The sequence below is a fragment of the Myodes glareolus genome, chromosome 25, assembly GCF_982192425.1.
Source record: "Myodes glareolus chromosome 25, mMyoGla1.1, whole genome shotgun sequence".
Taxonomy (NCBI): Eukaryota; Metazoa; Chordata; class Mammalia; order Rodentia; family Cricetidae; genus Myodes; species Myodes glareolus.
In genome coordinates, this window is record NC_142050.1 from 4388974 (window position 1) to 4414101 (window position 25128).

Genomic DNA, 25128 nt, shown 5'->3' on the forward strand with positions numbered 1-25128 from the left:
TACTCATTCACTGCTGAGCCTCGCTGACATGAATAACACAATGGGATGTCACGAACTTTACAAGGCTTTTCCACACCTATGACTACAGTCCCGTGCAGTCAGGCCTATTCCCGCTGCCTTCTGAGTGTCTTGGTGACAGCATGACATGAGTTCTAAAAGGTTTACTTTTGAGACCATTTGCAGCATCATGAATCCATAATAAATCACATAAAGATTCCCACAATTATCCCTCAAGCTAGAAAATATTCTCTTTGCATAGAGAACCTTCTCTTTGGAGAAGAACTGGCAACAGTTCAAATGAACCATAAAAGCAGAAAGTGTATAGGTCATAGAACCCATGCTTTGGTTTCATGGATCTGGAGAAAAAAGGTGAACCAATCTTTTAATTCCTCAGTAAAGTTTGACCTTAAATTTCTATTAAGTATTTTTGTTTTTTTCTGTGAGTCCTGCCCCTTCCTCCCAAGGGGTGGAGAGGTTCATGATATCATAAGCAATGTTTCCAAATACACATGTGATTAATATTTTGAAAATTTATGCAAAGATACACACACTATGAAGATATACCAGATTTTACATAGTGGTAACATGTTGGTGGTAGAAGTACCAGTATTTATCTTTGCTTCTATGTATCTCTGAATGTTAAACAATGAAATGTTAGCTTTTAATAATAAGAGAGTCAATATTGTATCAAAAGTTGAAATGCTAACAGATGCAGTAAGAGAACCAGAAGCGTTTGGCAAATGCATTCTCTTAAACAGATTTTTTTTAAAATGGATTGGAAGGTAAATAATAGAGACAGGCCAGAAACCTCTACCGTCTATTCAATATGCTTGCCATGAAGCAAGAACTAGGACCTGAGGAGCATGTACCCAGCTCCTCGTTGGGTCCAGCATCTTCTGGGAACTGGTACTGAGCTACTACTGTAGGCTGAAATTCTGCGTCCTTCCATGGTTTATTACTTTCCTCTGTTTGCTGGTCATTGCCTAGCTATCCTGAGAGCATTACCAAACAGGATATTTCATAGCTCTGCCCCTCAGAATTCAGACAGCATCTGTGTATGTAGAAGACTCCAAAGCTTGCCCTGTTCTGTCCTTGGTTCATGTGACTGTGACAGTCTTGGATAAATGTTCTGACTTTTCCATATAGTCAAGCACTCACATTCAAGCACAGGGTCACCTGGAAGACACATATTCAGTGCAGGTAATCTTGTGGCTTCTTTGCTTAACTCAGAGCAGGATTAAGACAGGCATTATATCAACATTGCCTTGAGTGAGTCACTTCTTGACAGTCTACCTGATGTTCAGGTAGACATCTCTGGAAATACCAGTTGAGTCAAGCATGTTCTACAAGTGGTGGTTAGTCCTTCATCACCCCTCTGGGACTGTAGCACTACAGATAGATCGTTACCTTCTTTCCTGTTTGGTCTAACTGAGCCTTGCTACTCAGCACTCCAGATGCTGGTGAATTAGTTACTAGCTTGGAGAAATTTGATGCTTCTTACTCCTCATCTAGGAATCCAAGAGAACTGTGAGTGGCCCCTACTGGACTTCGGAGCCTGCCTTTTACAGTACAGAAGGACAACCCAGTAGGACAACTATCAGAGGCAAAAATCAGAACCACTCTACTTAGTGCTCTACTCTCTTCGCTTGCAAGAGTGAACAGAGCGAGTTAGCAGGAAGCAAGAACTCGGTAAGCTCACTTTGGACAGACATTTCTGCTTCATTTGCCTAGGGCTGATAAATACTATTTTTTTTCAACTAGTAAATTTTTATTTTACATAGTCTTTTTGCTATTCCATTTCTAAGAATATCTGTTTTCTTTGTTGGCCAAAAACCACGCAACATGCAAAATGAATTGAAAACATACCAAACTTTCCTGAGTATTCAATACTTTTGTTTCTTCAGTAACACTGATGTTTTACAATGCTCTTTTACATGTAAACTTTAGTCAGACTATCTGAGAGAAACTAGACTTCTTTTGTAACCGTCCAGACAGCAGCGAAGATTCTAGAGATACTTGTTCCTTTTTTATGTTTTATTTTGTTTTGTTTTTCAAGACAGTGTTTCTCTGTTAAACAGTGCTGACTGTCCTGGAACTCACTCTGTAGACCAGGCTGGCCTCAAACTCACAGAGATCTGCCTGCCTCTGCCTTCCGAATGCTGGGATAAAGGCATGCACTGTGGCTACCACCTGGCCTTGTTCTCTCCTTTTGGCTACCAGACTATTGAAACAATGGTCCCCAAAGGGTTGGAATTCCTCCTGGAAATTTGGAATTGCTCCTGAAGTGTGCTGCCAGCCATAGAAGGAATGTCTCTCCCAGGAAGAGATTTCACACCTCTCGGACTGCCTGACCTGCAAGACTGGGGCTGGCACCCACCTCTACCAGAACTGCAGAGCTATGCCTACCTCCCGGTCCATATTCACACCCCAAGGATAGCCTCAGGATGCTAGGACTGGACTTCTTGACAAGGTGGGCAACTGAATACATCTTCTCTGTCTTATTCCTTGTCCCTTTAATTGCCCTATGGAGGGCCAGTAGTGGAGCCTGGTTTGTTAGAGCTGCCGGGGCCCAGGCTCTGACCCTAACATCTCCATGAACGTCTTCAATTTTAATAACCATCACACAGACACAGGATCTTTTCCTTATTTAGAACCTTCATTCCAAAAATAAACTTGAGGATTCAAAGTGCTGTGTTCAAAAACCATGTTTATGATCTTGAGTGACAGATGGGATCTGGCTGGACTCCAACAACCAGAGCTGGGGCTAAAGAAGACATAGGTATGGAAGAAGGGAAGGTTGTGGCTCTCCTTTCCTGATCTTCCTCTGCTCTTTCCACACTAGGATCACCAACTCTTCCTTCGATGCCCAGGCTCCTGAAAATGTGCTGTTTGGTCAAGAGGACGCTGTGCTCTGCCAGGGAGAGACTCACCGCTTGTTTGAAAATAAAGAACTTCCTGCCTTACAGTTTTCATCAGGATTATTTCAGAAGAAAGTGCTGGTCCTGCAGAAGCTGAGCAGGTACCTCGTTGCTCTCCAGAGCCAGATAAAGTAGATGAAAGTTCAGTCACACGCCCACGCCAAGAGCCCGGCCTGCACCGCCTGGCAGCACAGTCAACAAGGGGAAGTTTAGTAGGTGAAGGGTCACTCTTCGGCAGTAATAACTTTCCATGCATCAACTCTCAGGCATCTCGTTTCTGTTTGTGGAACTAGAGCTCTCTAGGGGAAAGGTCACACGGAACAGAAGTGGCCCTAGAATAGCCCATGCCTAATTCCAGCAGTTTACAAGGCAGGAGACTAAGCTCATACCCCATGGCTTTTCTGAATTGTGCTGCCCAAGTGGAAAAACAGATTGTAAAGTGGTGAAGGGAACACCCAGTACCAACTAAGAGGAATAGAACAGCCTGCAGGCTCATAAATTTATGTTAAGTAAATAGTATGCATAGCACAAAGGGGAGAGAGTCCTTTTGAAAGTCCATTTCCACAAATGAACCAGTGGGGTTTCTTACTTGTTCTACTCCAGAGCAGCAGTTGGTCCTCAGGCGGGACCGGCGAAGACACTTTTAAGTTTGTCTTAAAAACCTGGCTTAGGAAAGCCAGCAGAGGCATGGAGCAGACCGTGTTCCACACTGAGAGCTGTCATGAGCAAGTAGGCCATGACATCAGTTTCTAGATCATGAGTGGCAAGGGCTGGAGAGATGGCTCCAAGATTAAGAGAACCTACTGCTCTTCCGAAGGACCTGGGTTGAATTCCCAGCATCCACATGGCAGATCACAACTGTCTGCAACCCCAGTTCCAGGGAACCTGACACCCTCACACAGACACACATGAAGGCAAAACATTAACGTTCCTAAAATAAAAACAAAATTAAAAATTAAACAGGAACAGAGGCAAGAAGTATGCTTATGATGAGAGTTTTAAAATCAATACTTTTCTTTCAGATCTATGTAGACTGATATAAGATCTCTGTTCAAGATTCTAGAATAAAAACTGGGGGTCTCAAGGCCCCTCCCTTGCTCCTGGCACTACGAAGTTGGCTATTAAATTTTTTTTATTTTTGTTTTTAATAGGCTCTGGATTCTATAGGACATGGAGGTCTGTATTTGGGAGACTACCATGACATTGTTTTAAGAGAAACCTTGCAAACAAGTTTCCATTCAAATGGTTTCTAGAGTCAGACAAACATGAGCTGCCACCCCTGCAAGATGTGGATTGGATCATGACCAACAGCCCACAATTAATATACTCAAAAGACAAAGAACTCACTTACTCACAGCCCAGGTGGAAATTTTCCCAATGGAAACTCCACTGAAGGAAATCTGGATCAGCTAAGATAGTCATGTTTGCTCTTCATATCTGAAATTACGGGGTAGTGGGAAGACTGTCCCTGATTGTGGCAAGGACGGGCAGCGGGATGGGGAATGAGTACTGAAGGATCACATGACTGGTGCTAAGGAGAAAACCTACAGAAAGAGATGGAGGTAGCAATGGTCTACTTTCTCCATTAGTTACTATCCTCTTTTTTTCTTTTAATTTTCTTTTAAATGACTACTTCTGAGTTATTCACACCCTTCTTTGACTGTAAATGGATAGAACATTCCAGGATGCAGTCGAAGAGTTTATACACTACAACAACGTGGTAGCAGATAGGAGGCCACTCTTCTTAGACATATTTATGAGATCTTCAATGACTGGGCTTTCCATATCTTTCCTCCATATCTTGATACAGATTCTAATGAAACTCTTACTTTCCTTCTGTCCCAGCACTGAAGAACTAATATAATATATTCTGTCCTTCAGAGAAAGGTGTCTAATACTTTCAATATTTTGATTTATAGAAGAATTTCTCAAAGCCAATGAATAATAGCATTTGCCCTTTCTCAAGAAGGGAAGATTTGCTAAGTTCTGGCAACCAAAGAAATAATTAAGCTAATTTCTCCACAGACCTTGGAAAAGTGGCAACAAATAATGAATTTGTCCTTTAAGAAACATTTTAAACAAGCATCACACAGCCATTTAAGGCAGCTCCAGATCAGCCATCGGTTATTTTTCTCATTAAGGCCATGCTTATATTGCTCTATCTGCGTATCGTAGGAGACATATCAGATAAACAACACCAGAAAGAACTGGTAAAGTATTGATTTTTCTTCAACCTAAAAGTTTACTAAATAGGTGAAAAACAGTTTGCCTTTGCTGTAACATTTCCCTGAGGTCTTTCTGGCAATCAGCACATGCGTTTCCTTTAGCACCCAAAGTTTAATTACTAGAAAAGCCAAGGACATGTTGGTAAATTGGACCTCCTAACAGAACATTAGGCTCATTTAGGTGTGAATGCTTTTACCTTGTCACCCCTTACCTGCACCATCCTACCCCTCACCTCAAGACTACACTTCTGTGTCACACACACTAACCACAGAGGGTGGCTATGGGGACCTCAGCAGGCCTTGCATCCCAAACTGTGGTCCTTTGAACCAACATGTGCAGTGTTTTGTGACAGGGAAGGATGGATTGAGCACAAAGAGATCCCAGGCTCTTTATCTTGTTCTTTTTTAAAATTTTTTTTCTGTCTCCCCTTCTCCCCTTTCCCCAATCCCACTCCCGCCTCTCCCCCATGCTCCCAACTTTTGCCCAGCAATCCTGTTTGCTTCCAATTTCCAGGAGGATCTATCTATGCTTTTCTTTGGGTTCACCTTGTTATTTGGCTTCTCTAGGCTTGTGAACTATAGGCTCAATGTCTTTTGTTTATAGTTAGTCTCCAGTAATGAGTGAGTACATACCATATTTGTCTTTTTGGGTCTGAGTTATCTCACTCAGGATAGTGTTTTCTATTTCTATCCATTTGCATTCAAAATTCAAGATATCATTGTTCTTTTACTGCTGAGTAGTACTCTAATGTGTATATATTCTACACTTTCTTTATCCATTCTTCCATTGAGGAGCATCTAGGTTGTTTCCAGGTTTTGGCTATTACAAAAAATGTTGCTGTGAACATAGTTGAGCTAATGCTTTTCTAATATGATTGGTCATCTCTTGGGTGTATTCCCAAGAGCATTATTGCTGCATCCTGAGGTAGGCTGATTCCCAATTTCCTGAAAAACTGCCACACTGATTTCCAAAGTGGTTACACAAGTTTGTATTCCCACCAGCAATGGATGAGTGTTATCCTTACTCCATATCCTCTCCAGCATAGGCTATCACTGGTGTTTTTGATTTTAGCCATTCTGACAGGTGTAAGATGGTATCTCAAAGTTGTTTTGAAGGGAGAAGGGAAAGACGGGAGTGCTTAGGGGACTGGGAGGGTGGAGATGGAGGAAGGGCGGATATAGGAGCAGCGAAGAAGATATCTACATTAAGGGAGCCATTTTAGGGTTGGCAAGAGACTTGGCTCTAGAGGAGATCCCAGGTGTCCAGGGGGTTGCCCCCAGCTAGGTCCTTGGACAGCAGAGGGGAGGGTGCCTGAACTGTCCTTGCCCCACTATCACACTGATGATTATCTCGAATATCACCATAGAATATTTGTCCTGCAACAGAGATAGAGACAGAGACTCTAATCAGAGCAAGGACTGAGCTCTCAAGGTCCAAATGAAGGACAGAAGGAGGGAGAAGATGAGCAAGGAAGTCAGGACCGCGAGGGGTTGGTCCACCCAATGAGACAGTGTGCCTGTTCTAATGGGAGCTCACCAAATCCAGATGGACCAGGACCGAAAGAGTACATGATCAAATCGGACTGTCTGGCTGACAGTGGGGGCTGACTGAGAAGACAGCTTTTTTTTTTTTTTTAACTGCATGTACTGGCTTTTTGGAATCCAAGTCTATTTGGATGCACAGCTTCCTAGACCTGGATGTAGTGGGGAGGGCCTTGGACTTCCAACAGGACAGGGTTCCCTGCCCTCTCTCAAGCAGGGATGGGGAGGGAGGAGGCTGAGTGGGGGAGCGGGAGAGGAAGTGGGACGAAGTGTAAATTTTTGAATGGAAAAATAAATAAATAAATAAAAATTAATTTCTTTTTTCTGAAACTAAAATACACTTATATAGTTCCTCTTCCTTGCTTTAAATATTTACTGACCAAGAAACTTGGGTAGAGAAAAATCATTCATTTATCTGACGCAGTTTCCACTTGAATAAAATGTTATCTCAGATGACCTCTAAGGTCTTATTTTACCATCCCGCCCACTCTCTTCCCAACAGGAGGAGCCTGAATCCTTATTTCCATTCCTTGATTTGTGTTCACTGAGCATAAGTCACTTCTCCGAGGAGGAACATCCTTACAGCATCCCAGGCCTACGGCTGTCTTACTGCTGCTAGACTCTTTTAGGTGTCAGAGTATCTCTGAATAGGAAGTGATCTTCATAGTTTTGTAGTGTAGCCAAAACTACCATTAATTTTGCTCCCTTGATTTTTTTTTGGTACTTGTCACAGAGATAAAAAAAAAAAGCCTTGAGTAACACACTCCTGCAATGTCTTCACCTAGCATTTGGGAGATTCTTGGGTTCCTGTTGGAGAATAGTCCCATTTTGTTTTGTCATGAAAGAACAGGTATTTGCCTCCCATGAAGGATGTGGGGATTTGGATCAGACTCCTTGATCATTCCCTAATGCAGTTTTTAAAAACTTAACCATTTTTAATTATGTATACAGGAGAGTTTGTGTAAGTGAATGCAGGTGCCCTTGGAGGTTAGAGGCATTGGGTCTCCCTGGAGTGGCACTGAGGGAATCATTGAGCCATGTGATGCTGGGCACTGAACTTGAATCCTCAAAAAGAGTATTGTGCTTTCCTAATGAAAACCATCTCTCTGAACCCTCTAAGGTAGTCTTGAATCTTGCATGAGTATTGCAGCTGTGAGGATGCTTCCAGGTGCTGACCATTCATTGTTATCAATGGAGACAGGGCCATGAGGACCAAATGGCTTCCGGGCATGGACCTGCTAGGTTTCAAAAATTCCTACTCCAGAACTTCCAGTGTCTTTATGGAACATTAGCCTCTTACCACTCAGAGATTTTGTGAATAAATTTTCTTTTTAATTAAGATAATACAAGTCAGAAATAAGTATAGATTTACAGACTAGCTCTAGAAGCTGGCAAGGAACATAATTCATGAGATTATAATCAGCATTACTTCCCAAGACTGGCCTTGGACACCATCCACAGACTGTCTCTAGCCCATAGACTTACTCATATCTCTATCTCATAGACATACACTTGGCTACAGAGTCTCCCTTGCTTCTTATTCTTTTTAATATTTATTTATTTATTTATTTATTAAAAATTTCCACCTCCTCCCCTCCTCCCAATACCCTCCTACTTCCTTCCTCCTCCCTCTCTAGTCCTAAGAGCAGTCAGGGTTTCCTGCCCTGTGGGAAGTCCAAGGTCCTCCCCCCTCCCTCCAGGTCTAGGAAGGTGAGCATCCAAAGAGACTAGGCTCCTACAAGGCCAGTCCATGCAGTACAATCAGAACTCAGTGCCATTGTCCTTGGCTTCTCAGTCAGCCCTCAATGTCAGCCACATTCAGAGAGTCTGGTTTGATCACATGCTCCATCAGTCCCAGTCCAGCTGGCCTTGGTGAGCTCCCATTAGATCAGTTCCATTGTCTCAGTGGATGGACGCACCTCTTGCGGTCCTGACTTCCTTGCTCATGTTCTCCATCCTTCTGCTCCACATTTGAACCTTGGGAGCTCAGTCCAGTACTCCAATGTGGGTCTCTGTCGCTATCTCCTTCCATCGCTGGATGACGGTTCTATGGTGATATGCAAGATATTCATCAGTGTAGCTATAGGATAAGGCCAATTCAGGCACCCTCTCCTCTGCTGCCCACAGAAATAGTTGGGGAAATTCCCTTAGACACCTGGGAACCCCTCTAGAGCCAAGACTCTAGCCAACCCTAAAATGACTCCCTTGGTTAGGATAACTTCTTCCCTGCTTCCATATCTACCCTTTCTCCATCTCAATTATTCCATTCCCCCAAGCTCTCTCCAATCCTCCCCTTCTCCTTTCTCCCTAATTCACCCTCACCCCCCTTCTCCCAACTTTTGCCCAACGATCTTGTCAAATTTCAATATCCTGGAGGATAAATATATGTATTTCTTTGGGTTCCCCTTCTTATTTAGCTTCTCTAGGATCATGAACTATAGGCTAAATGTCCTTTGTTTACGGCTAGAATCCTCTTATGAGTGAGTACATACCATATTCCTCTTTTTGGGTCTGGGTTATCTCACTCAGTAAAGTATTTTCTGTTTCCATCCATTTGCCTGCAAAGTTCAAGATATCATTGATTGTTTTTTTACCACTGAATAGAACTCTAAAGTATATATGTGCTACACCTTCTTTATCCATTCTTCTATTGAGGGGCACCTGGGTTGTTTCCAGGTTTTGGCTATAACAAATAGTGCTGCTATGAACATAGTTGAACAAATACTTTTGTAGTATGATTGGGCATCTCTTGGGTATATTCCCAAGAATGGAATTGCTGGATTCTGAGGTAGGTTGACTCCCAGTTTCCTGAGAAATCTCCACACTGATTTTCAAAGTAGTTGCACAAGATTGCATTCCCACCAACAATGGATGAGTGTTCCCCTTACTCCACATCCTCTCCAGCATAGGTTATCATTGGTGTTTTTGATTTTAGCCATTCTGACAGGTGTAGGATGGTATCTCAAAGTGGTTTTGATTTGCATTTCCCTGATTGCTAAGGAGGTTGAGCATGACCTTAAGTGTCTTTTGGCCATTTGAATTTTTTCTGTTGAGAATTCTCTGTCTACTTCAGTACCCCATTTTTTAATTGAGTTAATTAGAGTTTTAGTGTCTAGTTTCTTGAGTTCTTTATACATGTTAGAGATCAGACCTTTGTCTGATACAGGGTTGGTGAAGATCTTCTCCCATTCAGAAGGTTGCCTCTTTGTCTTAATGACGGTATCCTTTGCATTACAGAAGCTTCTCAGTTTCAGGACGTCCCATATATTTATTGTTGCTCCTATTGCCTGTGCTGGTGGGGTTATATGTAGAAATTGGTCTCCTGTGCCCATGTGTTGCAGACTTCTTCCCACTTTCTCTTCTATCAGGTTCAGCGTGGTCAGATTTATATTGAGGTCTTTAATCCATTTGGACTTGAGTTTTGTGCATGGTGATAGATATGGATCTATTTTCATTCTTCTACAGGTTGACATCCAGTTATTCCAGCACCATTTGTTAAAGATGCTTTCTTTCTTCCATTGTATAATTTTAGTTCCTTTGTCAAAAATCAGGTGTTCATAGGTTTGTGGATTAATATCCGGGTCTTCGATTCGATTCCATTGGTCAACATCTCTGTTTTTTATGCCAATACCAAGTTGTTTTCATTACTGTAGCTCTGTAATAGAGTTTGAAGTCAGGAATGGTAATGCCTCTGGAAGTACTTTTATTGTATAGGATTGTTTTGAGTGTCCTGGGGTTTTTGTTTTTCCATATAAAGTTGATTATTGTTCTCTCAAGGTCTGTGAAGAATTTTGTTGGGATTTTTATGGGGATTGCATTGAATCTATATATTGCTTTTGGTAGAATTGCCATTTTTACTATGTTGATCCTCCCAATCCAAGAGCATGGGAGATATTTCCATTTTCTGGTATCTTCAATTTTTTTCTTCAAAGACTTAAAGCCCTTGTCAAATAGATCTTTCTCTTCCTTGGTTAAAGTTACCCCAAGATATTTTATGCTATTTGTGGCTATCGTGAAAGGTGATGCTTCTCTGATTTCCCTCTCTGCTTCTTTATCCTTTGTGTAAAGGAGGGCAACTGATTTTTTGGAGTTGATCTTGTATCCTGACATATTACTGAAGGCGTTTATCAGATGTAGGAGTTCTTTGGAAGAGTTTTTGGGGTCGCTTATGTACACTATCATATCATCTGCAAATAGCAAAAGTTTAACTTCTTTCTTTCCTATTTTAATTTCCTTGATCTCCTTATGTTGTCTTATTGCTATTGCCAGAACTTCAAGCACTATATTGAAGAGGTATGGAGAGAGTGGACAGCCTTGTCTTGTTCCTGATTTTAGTGGAATGACTTTGAGTTTCTCTCCATTTAATTTGATGTTAGCTGTCGGTTTGCTGTATTTAGCTTTTATTATATTTAGGTATGAACCTGTATCCCTAATCTCTCCAAGACATTTATCATAAAGGGGTGTTGAATTTTGTCAAATGCTTTCAGCATCTAATGAAATGATCATATGGTTTTTTCTTTCAGTTTATTTATATGATAGATTACATTGATAGATTAGAATATGTTGAACCAGTCCTGCATCTCTGGGAGATTATCATGATGGATAATTTTTCTAATGTGTTCTTGGATTCGGTTTGTCAGTAGTTTATTGAGAATTTTTGCATCAGTGTTCATGAGAAAGACTGGCCTGTAATTCTCTTTCTTGGTTGAGTCTTTGTGTGGTTTTGGTATCAGGGTAACTGTAGCTTCATAAAAGGAGTTTGTCAATGATTCTTCTGTTTCTATTTTGTGAAATACATTAAGAAGTAGAGGTATTAGCTCTTCTTGGAAGTTCTGGTAGAATTCTGCACTGAAACCATCTGGTCCTGGGCTTTTTTCGGTAGGGAGGTTTTTGATAACAGCTTCTAATTCTTTGCGAATTACAGGTCTATTTATATTGTTCACCTGGTCTTGATTTAACTTTGGTATATGGTACTTTTCTAAAAAAAATGTTCATTCCTTTAATCACTTTCTTAAAACACTTCCTTAAGTTGTGCTGGTGGAGGGTTGTTAGATGCTTGTGTTATTATGGGTGTTGTTGGCTTCCTTGGTTTGTGGTTTTCCTTCTAGTATTTTCTGTAAGTCTGGGTTTGTGGCTAAGTCTTGTTTAAATCTGTTTTTGTCTTGGAATATCTTGTTTTCTTTATCAAAGGTGAATGCGAGTTTTGCTGGATATAGTAGTCTGGGCTTGCATCCGTGGTCTTAGTGTCTGCAGCACATCTATCCAAGACCTTCTGACTTTCATGTTTTCCATTGAGAACTCAGGTGTAATTCTGATAGGCTTCCCTTTATATGTTACTTGACCCTTTTCTCTTGCAGCTCATAATATTCTCTCTTCATTCTGTATGTTTTGTGTTTTGATTATTATATGGTGAGGGAATGCTTTCTTTTGATCCAGTCTATTTGGTGTTCTGTATGCCTCTTGTACCTTCATAGGAATATACTTCTTTAGGTTGGGAAAGTTTTCTTCTATAATTTTGTTGAATATAATTTCTGGGCCTTTGAGCTGTAAGTCTTCTTCTCCTTCTTCTACCCCTATTATTCTTAGGTTTGATCTTTTCATGGTGTCCTAGATTTCCTGGATGTTTTGTGTTAAGAATTTGTTGGATTTGTTATTTTCTTTATTCAATGAGTTTATTTCCTCTATAGCATCTTCAGCATCTGAGATTCTTCTATCTCTTGTATTCTGTTGGTTATGCTTATCTCTGTAGTTCCTGATCGATTACCCAGATTTTCCATATCCAGTCTTCCCTCAGTTTGTGTTTTCTTCATTACCTCCATTTCATTTTTCAAGTCTTGAACTGTTTCCATTACCTGTTTGATTGTTTTATTGTGGTTTTCTTGGTTATCTTTGAGAGTTTTATTTATTTCCTCTACCTTTTTGTTTGTCATCTCCATTTCTTTACAGCAGTTTTTCACATCCTGTTTTAGGTCCTCTATCATTTTCATAATGTTACATTTAAAGTCGATTTCTTCTACTTCTTTTGGAATAGGGTGTTCAATTCTTTTTGTTGCGTGATTCCTGGAATCTGGTGTTGTCATGTTGCCTTTCAGGTTGTTGGAGAAATTCTTGCATTGACGCCTGCCCATCTCTTCCTTCAAATTCAGCCAGGAGAGTCTTGATGTCTTGATCCAGTCTATGCTGTGACTGACTCTGGGTGGATCTCCTCAGTGCAGGAGCAGGAACTGTTCCCTGGTATGTCAGTCTGAAAGGTTGTCCTCAGCACAGGGACAGGACTCTTGGAGGTTGAAGGCCCCTCTGCCCCCCCCCCCGCATTAAAAAGGACAAACTGCGGTGAGGGGGGGAGAGGGGAGGGTTGGGTGAAGCCAAGAAGCCCCTGTAGCAAGAGCTGGAGGTGCTGTGCACACCCCTCTGGCCGGGTGGGTGCACACTCACCCCTCTGGGTGGGTAGCCTCAGTACAGAAGCAGAAACTGTTCCTGGGCCAAGTACCTTGCAAACAATAGGGCAGCTTGGGGGGGGTCAGGGATGTGTGGGTCAGGGATGTGTGGAACAAAGAAGCCCCTGAAGCAAGAGCTGAAGGGGCCCAGTGCTCCTTTCCCGGTTGTTCAGCCCCCCGCTTCTTATTCTTTACACCATTTCTTCAACAGTGCTGAACAGTATTGAACAAGTTTATGATGCAGTAATATTGTGGTTTTAGTTGAGATTGCTGTCTATCTAAACCCCAATACCTAGTCTCCACAAACATAGACACTTAAGTGAGAGGTGCTTCAACTTTAATAAGGGCTTTTTCCTTAGATCTCATTGATTTTTGCCTGCCCAAAACTTAATGAATTCAAATGTCTGATGTTCATCTTTTTAAAAAACCAACTTGTATCGTATGCAATTTGACAGTTCTGATATTGTCCTTTGATTAAAGCTGTTTATAAGGAGAGGGACAAGCAAAGCTTTCTGTGTGAGCTCTAGAAACCATTTCTGTGTGAAAATTTGAAGGAATAGTGTCACATTCAAATGTGGATTGGAAATTATGCATTATTAAGTTGTCCTTTTGGAGATTTAAAATACATATATAGTGATAGTTATAAATTTAAATAGAATTTTGTTAACCGTCCATCTCTAGGCAGATAGCCTGGGCTGTGTAAGAAAGATGGCTGAGCAGGCCAGTGCAAGCAGTTCAGTAAGCAACATTTCTCCATCCTTTGTGGTTTCGGCTTCAGTTTCTGCCTTCGTGTTTGTGCTTGAGCTTTTCCTGGCTTCTTTCAATGGATGACGGATTATAATCTGTAGGTCATAAACCCTTTCCTCTCCAGGTTGCTTTTGGTCATGTTGTTTATCACAGCAATAAGGAACAAACTAGGAAAATAGCTTTTGCTTAAATACGTTGAAATAGGCTGACTCTCTTAGTAAGGGTTTCCATTGCTGTGAAGAGACTCCTTAACCATGGTGTTCTTACAGATGAAAAACAGTTATTGGCATGACTTACATGGTCAGAAGTTTAGTCCATTATCATCATGATGAGCCATGGTGGTATGCAGGCAGATATGGTGCTGGAGGAGGAGCTAAGTCCTACATCTTGACCCACAGGCAACAGGATGATGGGTATGACTTATGCATATATGAGACCTCAAAGCCCACCCCATAGTGACACTCTTCCTCCAACAAGGCCATACCCACTCCAATAAGTGACTCCCCAAATAGTGTCACTTCCTATGAGCTTATGGAAACAATTACATTCAAACGATAAAAATAAACTTTTACTTTGTGGTGATTCCCAATGTGAAATATGTAGATAAACTATTAAGTCTCTGAGGTCTACTGGGCGGGCCACAGAGACTTTCTTCATAAAGTATCTTTTGTTTGTGTGCAAACTCAGACCTCAAATTTGTTTTCAAACCCTCTTTTAAGATTAGTATGGTGAGTTTGTTAGAATTATCTCAGTGAATATTTGAGGGCTACAGTTACTCCATCAGCTCTCTATCTCCAAAGTGTTCTCTTTCAGTTCGTGTACTTGGTCTCATTGATGACACACACACATCAATAATGAGGAACTTTAAGACTGCAACTTCTTGGAGAAAACAGGCTTCAAAAACTAACTTTATTTGATTTAGTTGATCTTTATTTTTATTTACATATTTTTGGAATCTCATGTTTCCTAGGTTTACCTCAGACTCACAATGTAGCTAAAGATGACCTTGAACTCCTGATGATTCTGCCTCATGTTGTAAGTGTTGGCATCACAAGCATGCAAGCTACACCCATTTCAGATGGTGCTGAAGCTTGAACCTTTGACTTTTTGCATGCTAGGCAAGTATTTTACAAATCAAGCTATAGCTCAAACCCACCAAATGGGTTTCTTTTAGGCATTTTATTCTAGTAAACCCATTGTACCTTGAAATTTTGACAAGTCATAATGCATATTATCCTATAATATACCAAATATCATAGCTTAAGTGTAGCTAAATAATGTACTGTGGACTATTAGTTGTCCCTTTGAGATTGTGACAACTGGGAATCAGGGCTGGCCTCTGCTATCCAACATCTAGAGAATGTCACATAACATACTGCGAGCAGTAAAGAACTTCAGTCAGAACTGAAGCAATTTCTTTTGAATGCATACCACTTTTGCATGACAAACTCAAACACTTGTTAGGGTGAGTTGTCCTAAGTGGTGGTTGGGTAGACACATATACATACATAGTACTTTGAGTATACATTATTTATTTTTCTTGTCTATGTTTAAAATTTTCATTTCTTAAATAGTGTCTTTAACAGAAGCTTAGAATTTTGAAATCGAATTGTTTATTTAGGGTTTCTGTTCTATTAATATCTAGCCTCTCTAAGGGCTCTTTGCCCAGCACATAGTCACTAACACAAAAGTGAGTCTTCTTTTGTGTCAGCTCATCTCAGTCACAGTGTCTGATACTGTCTCATTCTTCCCTCTGCTTCTAACATGCTCAAGAGTAGTTGTCTGAAGAGACCTCTAGTTGTTGAGACTCTACACTGTCTATTATGGTAAGGCAATAGCTGTGCTCAGTTTCAAAAGATCAGAGAGAACATTACAGCTCATAAACCCTTAAACTGGAAAGATGCTAAGGGCCTTCCTCAAGTTCCTTATATAAGGCTCCCTAGGATAGCATTTATCAAATCACCTTGGGGCTTAATTCAAGGCACAATGATCTTTTACATGTATTTGTTGACATGTTTTCCATCTTATCCTTCCATATGCATTAGACTATATATTTTTTATAAAGGTCATCAGTGAGTAATGGATGAAGAATGAATGAATGAATGGCCTTAGGGTTTCTGTTGCTGTGAAGAGACATCATGACCACAGCAACTCTTTTAAGAAAGGAAAACACTTAATTGGATCTGGTGTTAGCAGTCAGGCATTAATGGTGAATCAATCCCACACCAGTTATGTTTTAATGGGTTATTTATTTTGGGGGGTAAAGCTTACATACACCATAAACCATCAGGAAGGGAGCCTAGTCGCTGGAGCAGGAGCCGGGAGCAGGAGCCGGGACCAAGCGCAGGAACCAAGAGACCAGAGCCGAGATCTGTGGCTCTTTTTAGAAGAGAAATATACCACGCCCCAGTGGGCTGGTATTTCAGCGGCTATTGGCTGACGGAGTGGAAGGCCCTCCCGCAGCACCGTGGGCTTGTGCTTCAGCGACTATTGGCTGAAGCAGCGGAAGATACTCCCACAGCACCTCCCCCTTTTGTTTAAGTAAGAGAGTTCTAAGCCTACTATGAAATTATATACAGTAAGTACAAACCTACACAATTATATACAATAAGTACAAATATCCTATTCTAACTAGCTAAAGTCTTGTATAATAAGTAACTTGACCAAGTCATGAGAGGAAAGTAGCTACATTTATCTAGTCTTCAATCCCATAGAAGATCCGAGAAGGGAAATAATGTTACCTGAGTAATTAGGAAGTGCAATCAAAGAACTTCCAAAACATGCAACAAATCACAGAGACAACTGGCTACCTGGGCAATCACCAAAGACCTGTGTGCAACGTTGAAGCAACCAACTTTGACTAAGGCCTAGAATAACTGACAGATTATTTTTAACAGGCAAGAGATTTTTCAAAACCATCTTATCCTGTCTTGGCAAGATTTAACAGTTCTGTTTATCCATTTCCAGATTTTATCCATTTCCGGATTTTAACAGGCAAGAGATTTTTCAAAACCGTCTTACCCTGTCTTGGCAAGATTTGACAGTTCTGTTTATCCATTTCCGGATACCGTGTATTTGTCAGTAGTTGAGATATGGGCAGTTCCTTACCCAGAGGCCAGTTTTGTCAAGAAGACAAGCTCCAAGTGGAGTGTCTTTGGTATTCAACAATCTCTTGGGAATAGGTCGGTGTTGCCAGGAGTGATTGTGTCTCACTACACAGAACTCTAAGATTAAATTAAATGCCATTTTCTACAGCTCTTCAAAGAGGTTGAAGACTATTTATATATAATCTCTATGTATCTAAAGAACCTGATTAGTCTAACCATAAATATGACAGACATAGATGACTATTGATCTACAATTCTTAACATGTATCTAACTTAAAGACTAAGAGAATAAACAACTGTGCAATAAATGAGGACAATGACCTCCAAATGTAAACAACAAATATCAATACATAAACAATATATGAGTATCTTAATCAGAGGTAGAAATGTACACTGCAATATGGTATACATATATCAATAAAATATATATCAATACAAAAAAATGTTTTAAACAGGTAGAGGCATGCATACATACAATATTCAATATATGCCAATGTAATTATCTATAAACAATAACTCACAAATACCATTATTATCTATCCAATTATCCCCCCCTTTTTTTCCAAAAGATCCCTGAGCTTATAAAATTCCTTTCCCAACTCTCAATCGTATACTAATTATAATCAATCCCTAAATATTGTTCCTAAACCTGAGGACAAACTTTGCTGAGAGAGGGGACATCGTCCTCTAGAATTACTTCCAGCTGTCATGGGGATATGGTTCTTTCTCGAGGATCCTGTGAAAGTAAAATGATGGTTAAATTTCAAGGTCAATGTCTTTTAAAATTGCAAACAGTCTCTGAGTATTTGGTGGAGGTCTGGCCAGAATCTTGTACAAGATGTGCACCATTTCAGCTAACCAAGTTGGAATCATCTGTGCAGCTGATACCCGAAACAGGACTTGTAGTAGCACTATCAGTATCATGACGTCATATCAACCGAGTGGAGTTGTTGTTATGTTGTTATGGGGGTCCCATCTTCTTCCTGGAAACTTCAAATGTCAGTGCAGAAAGAACTCATTGTTCATTGTGGAAAACTTCAACATTAATTATATAGACATATACAAACATATATTCAATGAAAGGTATGATAGACATAGTCAATGAAAAGTATGATAGATATGAAGAAAAGCAAAGATGTTTTCTAAACTTATATTTCTTTCTGTCTCATATAATGGCTCTCGACATAAGACAGAAACTCCAGAAACTCTGGGTTTTTCTCCTAACAACAGGCTTGGAATTAGAGAGGGACCGAACAAAGAGTCCAACTCCAAAACCAGCTCTATAAATTCAGAAATATGATTCAGTATATTCCAGAGCTTTATACTCACAGAACCTATTCAGTTTTCTTGATAATCCATATTGGGTAGTTATTTTTCCATCTGTCAGTATTCAAACATCCAGGGTCCTTTGAATTTTTCAAAGACGAGTGTTTTCCTGTGGAGACAAGAACAGAACCCTGCCCCCATTTTATGTTTTTCTTACCACCTGTATGGTCATCATCATTGTAGATGCTGTCATTTCTCCATTCCAAGAGGTTTCTTCTCTTCAGATCTAACCTTTATTAATTTTGATGGTATCCACAATTTTTCTTCTCCTGTGGAAACAAGAGCAAAACCCCTTCCCCAATGCAGCACATCTCTTGGCTTACACTGTGAGGTCAGCACATCCTTGAAATAAATTGGTTGATTTAATTCAGCAGACTTTTCCAATATCCAATGTCTTTCTGCAGTCCCCTTCTCATTAGCATTGAGAAAATTCAAGGTTAATAAAGCATTGTGTAACCTATTCCTGGGGGTATTTTCCACCCCTTTCTGTTTGTTCAACATATCTTTTATAGTTCGATTTGATCTTTCTATAACTGCTTGACCTGTAGGATTGTATGGTATACCTGTAACATGCTTAATATTATAATAAGCAAAAAATCGTTTCATTTTCCTAGAAACATAAGCTGGACCATTATCCATCTTTATCTGTGTAGGTATACCCATGATGGCCATAACTTCTAATAAATGAGTGATTACTGAATCAGCTTTTTCTGAGCTTAAAGCAGTTGCCCATTGGAAACCTGAGTACGTGTCAATGGTGTGATGTACATATTTTAATTTGCCAAATTCTGGAAAGTGAAACACATCCATCTGCCAAATTTCATTCCTTTTAATACCCTTTGGATTAGTCCCTGCAGGCAATGGTGTTTGGTTATAAAAAGAGCAAGTAGGGCATTTCTTTACAATCTTTTTAGCTTGTTGCCATGTAATAGAAAACTCTTTTTCCAAGCCTTTGCTATTGACATGATGTTTTTTATGAAATTCAGATGCCTGCAGCACACTACCAATCAATAATTGATCAATATCTGCATTACCTTGTGCTAGAGGACCTGGCAGACCCGTATGGGATCGGATATGCGTTATATACATAGGGCAGAGCCTGTTTCTGATCATGTCTTGTACCTGGATAAACAATGAGGTCAGTTCTGTATCATCAGGTATAAATTCAGCAGTTTCAATATGCAAAATAACTCTTTCTGCATATTGTGAGTCAGTAATTATATTAAGAGGTTCTTTAAAATCCCTAAGCACCATAAGAATGGCATATAATTCTGCCTTCCGGACAGAATCATAAGGACTTTGTTCCACTTTACTCAATTCTTCTGATTTGTGACCTGCTTTCCCTGATTTATTAGCATCAGTATAAAATGTACGGGCTCCAGTTATTGGAGCATCATGGACAATTCGAGGGAGGATCCAAGAAGTTCTCTTTATAAAGTTAAGTCTCTTGCTTTTTGGGTAATTGTTATTGATTTCTCCCAAAAAATTAGCACAAGCTCTTTGCCATGGTTCATTGTCTTCCCACAGCTTTTTTTTTATCTCATCAGCAGTGAAAGGCACTATAATTTCTGCTGAGTCTATACCTGCTAATTGACAAAGTCTCAATTTTCCTTTTATAATCAATTCAGAGACTTTTTCCACATAAGTTTTTAATTTTTTACTTGGTTTGTGTGGTAAAAAGATCCACTCTAAAATAGTATCTTCCCTCTGCATTAAAATTCCTGTAGGAGAAATTCTGGAAGGCAATATGACTAGAATGCAAGTAAGATTTGGATCCACCCTATCTACATGTGCCTCCTGTAATTTTTCCTCAACCATCGCCAGTTCCTCTTCTGTTTCAGCTGTTAACTCTCTGGGACTATTCAAATCTTTGTCACCATCTAAGGTTTTGTTTAAATGAATTATTAGATCAGGTGTTATCCCAACAGCTGGTCGTAGATTGGAAATGTCTCCTAATAATCTTTGAAAGTCATTAAGAGTTCGTAACCGGTCTCTCCTGATTTGTGCCTTTTGAGTCTTAATTCTTTGTAAACCTATTTTATAACCTAAATAATTAACAGAATCTCCTCTCTGAATTTTTTCAGGAGCAATTTGCAATCCCCATTTAGGTAATACTATTTTTACTTCTTCAAACAACCTTTCTAAGGTGTCTTTGTTTTGATCAGATATCAGGATATCATCCATATAGTGGTATATTATGGACTTAGGAAATTGTTTGCATATAATTTTCAATGGTTGGTTTACTAAATATTGGCACAGGGTGGGAGAATTTAACATTCCCTGTGGGAGGACGGTCCACTGGTACCTTCTTGCAGGCTGAGAGTTATTATAGGTAGGCACTGTGAAGGCAAACTTTTCTCTATCATTTTCTTGTAATGGTATAGTGAAGAAACAATCTTTCAGATCAATAACTATAAGAGGCCATCACTTTGGTAACAGGGAGAGCAGAGGAATTCCAGATTGCAGAGGGCCCATAGGTTGAATAACCTTGTTGATAGCTCTAAGATCTGTCACCATTCTCCATTGACCAGATTTTTTCTTAACAACAAATACAGGAGAGTTCCAAGGGCTGGTAGATTCTTCTATATGTCCAGCATCTAATTGCTCTTGTACCAGCTGTTCTAAAGCCTGTAACTTTTCCTCAGCTAAAGGCCACTGTTTAGTCCATGTTGGTTTCTCAGTCAACCATTGTAGAGGCATGGCTGTTGGTACCTCTGAAGGACCATCAATTGTGTTGTGTTCTTGTATAGCTCTAATGGCTGGTTTCCACCATCTGTAATATCTTGTAATATTGTCCTTAGAAATAGAGGCTCTGGAATCAGCAGGAATGTTAATTTGGGTATTCCATTGCTGCAATAGGTCACGGCCCCATAAATTCACTGCAATATTTGCTACATATGGCCTTAGTTTTCCTATTTGTCCATCTGGACCTATAAAATTGACCCATCTTGTGCTTTGTCTTACTCGAGATACGGTTCCAATTCCTAAGAACTGAATATCTACCTCTTGAAGAGGCCAATGTGGATACCAAGATTCTGGAGTAATGATACTTACATCTGCACCTGTGTGCAGTAAGCCAGTAATAAATTTGCCATTTACACACACTCTTAGCTGTGGTCTTTGTTCATTTATAGAAGTCTTCCAGAATATTCGTTTACTTTGTCCTCTTAGATTTCTGGATTCATTCACCACATTTAACTCATCCTTCAGGCCATTATTGCTTTTAACAGCAGGCATGGGGCATTCTAATTTCCCTGAAGAGGCATGTTCTCTGCAGTGATAGGAAATGACTGGACCACATTTGCCATGGGGGCCTTCGAGAGGCCCCCTATTGAGTTTCCCGATGGCAACGGGTCGCCCTGTTTTTCTCTTGTTGACCTACACTCATTCGTCCAATGCCTGCCCTTTCCACATCTCCTACATAAACCTGAAGGCTGAGTCCTCCTATTCCTGTTATTCCTAGAAGAGGCATTATTCCTGGAATTCCATTGTCTGCAATCCCTTTTCATGTGTCCCATTTTGCCACAATGAAAGCATTTTGTAATTTGATGCCTCCTTTTACCTTTGGAAATTGCTTCTTGCACCCATATTTCATTGCCATAATCAAATGTATCAACATTCATTGTATGTAAAACCCATTCATCCAAAGGCGCTGATTTGAGCTTTAAAGGCTCCAGGATCCTTTTGCATTCTACATTGGCATTCTCATAAGCCAAAGACTCAATTACTATATTTCTTGCTTCTGGATCAGGTATCCCTATTTGTACAGCCTTGGTTAGTCTTTGTAAAAAGTCACTAAAGGGTTCTCTCTGACCCTGTTTGACCCTGATATACGATTCTACTCTCTGACCTGAGTCTTGAACCCTGTCCCAGGCCCTTAGAGCTGTTGTAGCACATATGGATAAAATGTTTTCATCATAAAGAGCTTGTTCCTGAGGATCAGAGTAAAGTCCTTCCCCTAGAATTTGATCTAGAGAAACCTCAATTCCTTTCGCTGATTCTTATTGTTGTAAAAGTCTGGCCTCTTGTTTGAATAGGCATTTGAAATGCCATAAAGGTCCGTTTTTTAGGACAGCTGATGTGAGCTGGTTCCAATCTTTAGGGGTGGCCCTGTTGCTCAGAGCCCAGGATTTTAACATCTCCCTAACAAAGGATGAATGTAGTCCATAATTCACAATTGCTTGTTTAAATTATTTCAGATCATTCATACGTATAGGCTCCCATGTATGTTCCTTAATGACCTTAGGGTTTTTGGAGCCGGTTATCTTTTCTGATGCTATTACTGGAAAGGCAGGTATAACTCTATGTAGACTGAGAGTTTTTTGAGGTGAATGTTGCCTTTCTACCTTTTGCTCCTGTTCATCAGAGTCTATGATTTCCTCAATCTTAGTAAATCTGCTCACCATTGCCTTCTTAAGTCCTGAATCTCCTGTCCTGTATTATGCTCCAAAGCCTTCATTAACGATTCTAAGGCATGGAGCTTGTCTGTCAGAGACACCATTTCCTCCTTGGACACAATCCTCATGGCATGTACTGTGCCTTCTTGTATGGAAATCCTGTCAATTAATCTATCATATCATATCCTTTTGATAAAGTCCGATTTTCACATTCAATGGTTATAATCCTCTCAGCTAATGTTTCAGCACTTACAGTCATGGACTGGAGGTTACGAGTCATTTTGGTTGTCCCATCCTCCAGAGCAGTGAAGTTCCCTTCTAAAGAAGCAATATCAGACTGTACCTTCTTGATATTTTGGTCAGTCGACTGAGTCATATCAGACAAAGATCTAGTCTCCTCCTTGAGAACTCCAAACTCTGATCTAGTCTCCTGCTTGAAAACTTCAAACTCCGATCTAGTCTCCTCCTTGAAATCTCCAAACTCTTTTTTGAGGAGGTTGGTATCAGTCTGAATTTTTCTTAAGGTCTTAATCTCTGCCCTCAGCATTGTAGATTCAGTCTGTAAGGACTGTATCTTTCTTATAAAATAGCCAAACACCAGAAAAGCGACAGATCCCAGGAATAACAAAGTAAGAGGAATATCAGAGACATCCTTCAGAATATCCTCCATAGTGCAATTAAAAAAATCATTGAACTTTTGGATAGTAATATTTTCTGACATTTTCAATCAAAAGAAATTTTACTTTGTATGTATGTATGTATGTATTTTCAACCGAAAAGAAAAATCTTACCTGTAATGACCGTTGCCTGCCAGTAGGAGGTGGGGCACACCTGAATCCACGTGGCAATGGCATCGATTCAGGAAGTAAACTATAGAATATATACACTCAAATCCAGAGGTTAAATTCACAAATCACAAAAGGTCAGAGAGCTTCTAGTGGCCAATAAACAAGGCAGCCTGGCCTACCCCAGCTGGGCTCTTCTTCCCTGCCGCTCTGTTCAACCCGATGCAGAGGGTCGTGACACAGCCACTGCGCTGTTGCTAAAGAGGCCTAGTGCTTCGGGCCCCGTGTCCCTGTGGTGGGATTAAGGGTCAAGCTGCTTGCAGCACTCCCAATCAGTTATGGCAGATGGCAGGGGTTTTAAACAGCTTGCTGGAACTTCAAAGGAAGCTTGCGCTGTGAGCTCTTTGACTCACGTTGCAAGGAAAAATTTAAAAATCCATGCAGAACAGGGCAAAGTAGGCCGGCAGAGACTGTCCGGACCTGTGTATCCTTGGAGGTGTGGAGGTTATGGCCGAGGGAGGGCTCGTGCCAAGCCCAGCTGGCCAAGCCGAGCTGGCAGCAGGTAGCCAAGCCAGAGGCCGAGCTGGGGGTGGGGGGCTGGGGGTGGTGGGGTGGTTCTTAAACCAAACACTGAGTGCCAAATAATGGCTAATAAATCCCACACCAGTTATGTTTTAAGGGGTTATTTATTTTAGGGGGTAAAACTTACATATACCATAAACCGTCAGGAAGGGAGCCTAGTCGCTGGAGCAGGAGCCAGGAGCAGGAGCCGGGACCAAGTGCAGGAACCAAGAGACCCAAGCTGAGATCTGTGGCTCTTTTTAGAAGAGAAATATACCACGCCCCAGTGGGCTGGTATTTCAGCGGCTATTGGCTGACGGAGCGGAAGGCCCTCCCGCAGCAAGGCATTATCTAGGCCAGCCCTTTGGGACCTAGAAGACTATGTCATCAACTATAACCACTCTCTATGAGCATATGTTGCTAGCATTTCAGGCATTGTACTAGCCTATCCCAGGGTCCTCAGCTGTAGCCACTGAGAACATCACCTACATGCATGTATTGTCAGCATTCAGGCAGATACCTGGCCAGCCTCGGGTCCTACAGCCGCTATATCACTACATTGTCTGTGTGCATGTGCTATGTGTCTGCACAGTCTCTCTGCGCATTCACTAACCCCTTTTAAAAACCCATCCCCCGTCCTTTTTCAGCTGCTTCTCTGAAGAGGTAGGCAGGCATTAGTGCCTCTCTGTTTCAATTTGCCCCTTCTCTCTTTTACCCAATAAACCTCCAATGTGAGAGTTTGTTGTATGGTGTAATTCATCTTTGCCTTTTCTTTTTAAAATGATAACACCTGGCTTACAGTTCCAGAGGTTTAGTCCATTATTGTCATAGCGGGAAGCCTGGCCACATGCAGGAAAACATGGTGCTGGAGCAGTAGCTGAGAGGTCTACACCTGGAAGTTCTGCTGCAGGAAGAGAGTGACACTGGCCTGGCTTGAGCGCTGCAAACTTCAAAGCCCACCCCCAGTGACATACTTCCTCCAACAAGATAACACCGACTCCAGCAATGCCACACCTCCTAAGAGTGCCATTCTCTAAGTGCCTATCTGAGCCATGTTCATTCAAACCAACGCAGAATGAAGGA

General features: G+C 40.8%; 1 long non-coding RNA gene across 1 annotated transcript; it reads left to right on the forward strand.

Moving 5' to 3' along the window:
• The first annotated feature begins 1360 nt into the window (after positions 1-1360).
• On the forward strand, positions 1361-4411 carry LOC125402461 (uncharacterized). The gene is made up of 4 exons (XR_007232629.3): positions 1361-1689; positions 2221-2470; positions 2843-3019; positions 4070-4411. It is a non-coding gene; the product is annotated as an uncharacterized LOC125402461 (long non-coding RNA).
• The last annotated feature ends 20717 nt before the right edge of the window (positions 4412-25128 follow it).